General features: G+C 45.8%; 1 non-coding gene across 1 annotated transcript; it reads right to left on the bottom strand.

Moving 5' to 3' along the window:
- Positions 1-552: 552 nt before the first annotated feature.
- On the bottom strand, positions 553-713 carry LOC133382618 (U1 spliceosomal RNA). The gene has a single exon (XR_009762015.1). It is a non-coding gene; the product is annotated as a U1 spliceosomal RNA (small nuclear RNA).
- Positions 714-6,811: the final 6,098 nt, after the last annotated feature.

Genomic DNA, 6,811 nt, shown 5'->3' with positions numbered 1-6,811 from the left:
ATGTTGGCGAGCAGGGCTGTGCGGGGGGAGCCTGGAGACAAAGGTGTGCAATTGTGGGAGGGGAGGGGAGGGGGGGAGGACCCACCTGAAGTGCCCCCGCCCAACAGATCCTCTAGATCAGAGGCTGCAGCTCTGCCCCGTCCCATCTGCCTCTTCCCCTGAGCCGGGCTAGCTGTGTTGGGGCAGGATCAAAGCATCCCTCGGAACATCTGTGGTCCTGATGATGAATTTCAGGGCCTTAAGCTTGGAGATGGAGGTGCCTCATAGTTGGAACAGAGCAGCGGTGTTGCTCGGACGGTGCGGCAGGTGTGGGCCGCACCGGGTGACACCACGAGATGGGGTGACACCACGAGCTGCCTCCCCCACCATAGGCACCGCCGCTGGGAAGTGGCAGGCGCGGCCAAGGAGGAGAGAGAGAGATCAGGAGCGAGCACGGTGACTTAACAACAGGAGGCCCACTGTGAATTGTTTGCAAGGCACTTTGAGGATAAAGCTTCTCACCTCCGTAGCAGTCTTTATTTATTTATTTATTTATTTATTTATTTATTTTTACAGGGGAAAGCGCGAACGCAGTCCCCCACTATCACAAATTATGCAGTCGAGTTTCCCGCATTTGGGGAAATCGCAGGGGTCAGCACACCCGCAGTGCAATGGATGAGCCTCACCCTAGGAAAACCTCCTTCATGATCAAGGTGTCTCCCCCGTAGCAGTCTTGATGCCCCTCCACATCTACTGTAGTCCCCAATGAGGTGTCCAGTGCAACGTCTGCTGCAACTTCTTGGGAACGGTTTCAGTTGATGTGGCCTGATGACCTAGACAAGGTGCTTGCAAGGAGGTTTGACCGAGTGGATCCTGTTATGTAAATTTGTAACAATAGTAAAGTATATTTATTGCATATAGCCAAAAAGCCGTTGCAACATAAACAGATAAAAATAAAACAACACAACAAGGTTAAAAACATCTATACAGAGTAAAGTTGCAGCATGAGGGAAGAATTCTGTACATCTCAGATAGTTTTAACAAATGCAGCTCTAATCTTTTTAGCAGCCAATGCAAAATTGGCAACTGCAATTATGATTTGCTTATGTGGGGCCGACAATAAACTAATTACCAATTGGGCGATGGGAATCCCTTTGACCGTATCTATGAGAGGGACTATAAATTTCTCTCTCGGAGACTGGTATAAAGGGCAGGAAAACATGTCATGGACTAGATCTTCGGGGACCGTGCAGCCATTGATACAGTGGCATTCTGCATGTGGTATGCCATCATACCTGCCTTGTAAAAATGCAGTCGGCATGGTTTGGAATCTTAATTCCGTGAAGGCCCTGCGGAGAGGTGCACGTGTCAAAATATCAAGATAGGGAGCCCAAGCGTGGTTAGGTTTAATGTATGGGAACCATAAGGAAAAGGGTGCAGTGGCTATCAAAGCCCTGTCTTGCTGCGCATCATAATCGAAGATCCTATTGCGCAGTTCAGCATGGTTAAAGTTCTTAAGATTATTTCGAGTGAGATCTTAACGGGACACTAGCTCATCAAATTTAGCTGCCCAACCCCCTTTCTCCAATTGGTTTTCCCAACACAGTTTCACAGGAGATGGGGTCTCCAACAAGGACAATTTTTTCCAAAAACGAAGGAATGCAATGTCGGTCCGGGCCAGTAAAGATGGTAGGCCAAGCTCAGCCCTGATGTGTGCTGAGGGGGTGTCTTTAGGAAGCCCCATAATCTGTATCAAAAAAGAATTTTGAAGAACTTCAAGATGAGGGCATACAGGGTACCCCCACAGTTCTATCCCATACAGGATTTTGGGGAGAATTTTGGCCACAAAGAGTTTGGTCATTGGTCTTATTAATTGGCCACCATGGGAATAAAAGAATTTCTTTAGTTGGCCACAAGATCTGGAGGCCTGAAGCTTAACGCATTCCAAGTGGGGGTCCACACCAGATTATTGCTGAAACAAATACCAAGATATTTAAAGGTATTTACCTGTTCTAATGGCTGACCATCTAGGGTCCAAATTGACATTGTTCTATTATACTTCCCACAGACCATGATTTTAGATTTAGTATGATTGACCTGTAAATGTTGGGCCTCACTATATTCTTGCAGTCGAGACAGCATTCTTTTGAGTCCAATCTTATTTAATGATAGGAGAACCAGGTCATCGGCATAAAGTAATGCCGAGATCTTCCTGAGCTTTCCTGTGGGGGGGGGGAAGGCAGGGGAGGTCATTGAGGGAATAATAACATTAATGAAGAAATTAAACAAAAAAGGGGCCAGGATACATCCTTGCTTTACGCCTCTTTTAACGGGGATTTCGTGGGAGAGGGATCCGTTTAGACCTAAGCGGATCCTTAGGAATGTATCCTGGTGAAGGGCTTGGAGGAGCCACAGTAATCTCTTCCCGGTGCCTAGGGGTGGTACTGGTATCAGCATCCAGTACCACAGAGCAACCCAGAGCTGTGAGCTTCATAGGCAAGAGGCTTCAGGGGGGTTGGGAATTACCGATACACACAGACACAAGGTATCAAAATAGCCAGGAAGAGACTAAGGCACAGTCTAGAGGCTATACTGGATACACAGAGTGTTGGGTAGTGTGGCCTAGCAGGGGGATCTTTTGAGATCTGTGCTAGAGCGGAGAGAGATAAAAATAAACACGACAATCCTGACTGCTGGTAACCACGAGTGAGAGCATCACAGGTGGTGCCAGGGGAAGGATGTCACAGTGCTCCAATGCAAATGTTTTATATAACGGGTACCAAATAGAATATGACATTTGGGTAGCTGAAAAGAGGTCCCACGGTTTAGTATAAAGATAAATTCTTTGAACAGCTGTTTTACTCCATTTGAAATGAAAGTGGGTAAAACTTCCATGCTAATACCATAAGCAGACAGAATAGATTTAACAGAATTTACCTAGCAGCTTTGAACTGGAGCTTGCAATTGTTCCAAAAAACATTTCTTCGGAAGGCACGAATCATTCATGCAAGACAACTTCAGCCAATACAAAGCAAGTGAAGCAAGAGCACAGGATTCTATAGAATGGAGCTCTGTTCCTGCCCTCAGAAGAAATGCAGGTGTACTTTGAGGGACAGCCATCAGGGATCTCATGAAGGAATTCTGCACTATCTCCAGAGTAGAGACATTTGTATACCCTCACAGCTCTGCGCCATACAGCAGTTGTTGGACTATCTTCTTCCAAAACACCTCAACTGCAGGTGCAACAAAGCTCTCCCCTTGGAACTTAAAGAAGCACATCAAACCCTGTATAGAATGGGAGGATTTCAACTTAACTGTCTCCAAATGTAACTTCCATGAAAGTTGAGCATTAAACCCGAGTCCCAAGTATCTAAAGTTGCGCTGTTGTTCAATGGGTTTATCATTCAACTTCCAGACATGGGTTTTTTTCTTCCTCCCAAAGACCACCACTTTTGTTTTGGCATGATTGATATCTAGATGCTCCTTTGAGCAGAAAATATTTAGACTTCTTAATAACCTTCGCATCCCAATTAGTGTAGTGGATATCATAGCTATGTCATCAGCATACAAGAGGACAGAGAGCTTGGCATCTAAAACTGAAGCTGGAAAATATTCTAGGCCACTCAAATCATATCAAATATTGTTGATGTAAATATTAAAAAGGAAGGGAGCCAGGAGGCATCCCTGACGTACTCCTCTGCTTGTTGGTATATTTTCTGATAGTAGGCCATTTGCCCCAAGCCTTACCCTGAGAGAAGTGTTAAGAGTGCAACATTTGTATTAAATACAATAACTTTCTGTCAATATTGGTGGTGGATAGCTTTCGCCACAGCTGGTCTCGGTCAATAAGATCAAAAGCGGAAGTAAAATCCACAAAGGCAACAAAAAGCTCTTTTCTGCCACTTTGGGAGTATTTCTGGATCAGGTGATGAAGAATAAAACACTGATCTATTGTAGACTTTCCCTTTATGAACCCTGCCTGTTCTTTGGCAATGACTCAGTTCTCAATAGCCCAAGCTTCCAATTTGCATAGTAAATATTTAGAGTACAATTTAGCTACAACATCGAGGAGGCTAAACGTTTTCGGATCCGCCTTAGAGCCTCTTTTATGGATGGGCACAATTACGCTTACTCCCCAGTCCTGAGGCGTCTTCCCATGTTGGTTTATATAGGTGAACATTTTAGCAAAAACTGGACACCACCAGGTGGGGTTTGATTTAAACAATTCTGCAGGAAGCATAGCCTCCCCTGGTGCCTTTTTTACAGGCAAAGAATCAACCAAAGTATATATTTCATTAAAGGTACAGGGTCCCATTCAGGGCAGGAAGAAAGCAAAAAGGAGGCTGTATTGAGGGGACTACCTAGAGTTGGGCTGGTGATAGACTGACTGAAAAGGGAGGGAAAATATGTGTGCCACTGTGTTGAAGTAATTTGATTGTCAAGGGAGCCAGTTCCCCCTTTTATCCCTTTTGTCACCAGAGCCCAAAACCTGGTAGAGTTCTTTTCCAAGGTTGCCAGACCTAACTCCATCCACAGCTGGCGGATATGGTTATCCTTTTTAGAGCGCAGCAGATTTTTGTACTCTCTACGGAGACATATATAAGAGTTAAAGTTTTCTAGAGAGTCTACTTTTCTTAATTTCCTTACGGCTCTTGATAGGTTTTGTTTGTCGGAAACACACTGCACATCAAACCAGCCTTGGTTTGGCTGTCTAACTGGGTGGGAGCTAACCTAAGGGACATTAGAAATAGATTAATTCCTTCTTGGATCTTCCCATTCCAGCGGACCCTTTTGTCACTTTGAACAGTCAGATTCTCAGGAGAAGCTGCAGCTGAAGGGATGAATCCAACTGGCATGGAAAAAAGCGATTGGATTGGCACATGACCACTCTCAGGCCTTGCAAGAACTTTAAAGGTCTCAAAGTAAAGAACAAGTGGTCGAGAGAGGATCATATAATCTATAACACTCTTTCCCCTTGGACCGATATACGTATATAGCTCTGATGTTGGGCTTCTACCTGTCCCATTACATATACATAGCTGAAACTTAAAAACAAGGGCAAACAGGGATTGACCAGCTGAGTTAATAGCTGGATCTTTTGAGTTCCTAATGGGAGAGAAAGAAAAATCTTCCGGAATCAAGCCTAGTTTCTCCCCTATTTTAAGATTGTTTAATCCTATCCTGGCATCCATATCGCCCGATATTAAAATTAAGGGTTTGTGATTTAAGTCATATAAGGAGGAGGGAGCCTGATCTAGATCAGTCCAAACTGAGATACTCTAATATTTTGAAGGCTGTGGAGGACAGTACACATTTATCAGGAATATTTTTAAACCTGAAGGCCAGATAATTTGAATAATTAAGATATTGCTATTAGAGCCCAGCTCAATCCGTGAGATAATGGGATTTTGATCAACCAAGATTATAGTTGCCAGACCACCTCATGGTCATCCTCTGCCATCTGATTTTATTGCTGGGAGGGTATAAGCAGCATACCCGGGAAGGGAGGAGAAGGTTGTTGAAGCAACCCAGGTTTCTTGGATAAAAAGAATCTGAAATTGGGCACAAAAGTCTTTGAAGTTTTCATCAGCTAGCTTAGACAGCCATCCTTCCACATTCCATGACAGAACCTTAATAGGTACAACGCCATTGGAGTGTTGTACAGAGGGCAGTCAAAACTGGCCAACCTCTCTAAACAGGTTCCAAGAAGATCTGGGAACTGAAATTCCTTGATTACAAGCTCCTTTGCCCTTGTTTCTGTAATCACCATAGTTTGGGGGGCCCTGGGCATGTGGTAACCAGAGATGTTCACCTGTTAAGTCTAATTCTATGGGGGGGTCCTCCACAGCTATACAATTAGAGGCCGCATGGAGTACCGTTTGCGCTCCTGGCTGGGGTATAATCTTATTCCTCAAGGTTGGTACAGAAAGATGAGGTAACAAATTAATTTCTGCTGTGATGTTTTGAGCCTTGTTTTGAAAGTAGCCCAGCTGGGTTAAACCCAATTCTTTTGCAGAAGAAGGAAATGTGGGGTTTAAAAGATGTAAAGAATCTTCTCGATTGTCCCAGAGTGCAGGACATTGAATAATGGGCTCAAGTTGCAGGAAGCCAGATTTTGGCTGAACATCAGGGAAAAAACCCTAACTGTTAGAGCAGTATGCCAATGGCACCAATGACCTAGGCAGGTGGTACCCTGGTGGCATTCAGGAGGCAGCTGGACAGTCACCTGTGAGGTATGCTTTAATGTGGATTCTTGCACTTGACTTGATGGCCTTGTAGGCCCCTTCCAACTCTATGGCTCTAAGGATACTTGGTGGGAAAGGGGGCAGAATAACAAGCCTTGCAAGAGGAAAGAAGTGGGTCTCTCTCCAGGATGGGCAAAGAAACCTCCCAGTCAGTGGAGGCAGGGGGTTTCATGTCAGTGGGGCAGTGGAATCCACTCCAGGTTTTCCCAGGAGCTGTCCAAGGAGGTGAAACGTCTACTGCTCCCAGCTTTCTCAGTTGATGCTGCTGCCGCCATCGGACCTCTTCTAGGGCAGACACGTGCCGGAAAAGCTGATCCCTCTGGGGAGGGAGAAAGGGAGACAATGACTGGGTGGCGGGTGGAGGCGAGAGGAGATCCCGGTCTTGGAGGCTGCTGGCGGGAGCCAGAGCGACCTCCTGAGAAAACCTTTACAAGCCCCGGCCCAGGCAGGCAGCTCACTGGTGGGACAAGGCTTTGGAAGAGAGGCTAAAGGGGAAGAGTCACCTGCCCAGAGCCAGCCTCTGGCCGACCGCACAGGGCTCGGGGTTCTGGAGCGGAGCCGGATTGCTCCCCACACCTGCCCGTGAA

Source organism: Rhineura floridana, chromosome 3 (assembly GCF_030035675.1).
Source record: "Rhineura floridana isolate rRhiFlo1 chromosome 3, rRhiFlo1.hap2, whole genome shotgun sequence".
NCBI classification, from domain to species: Eukaryota; Metazoa; Chordata; class Lepidosauria; order Squamata; family Rhineuridae; genus Rhineura; species Rhineura floridana.
Note: the sequence above shows the minus strand (reverse complement) of the source record. Positions and strands in the feature narration are given on the sequence as shown.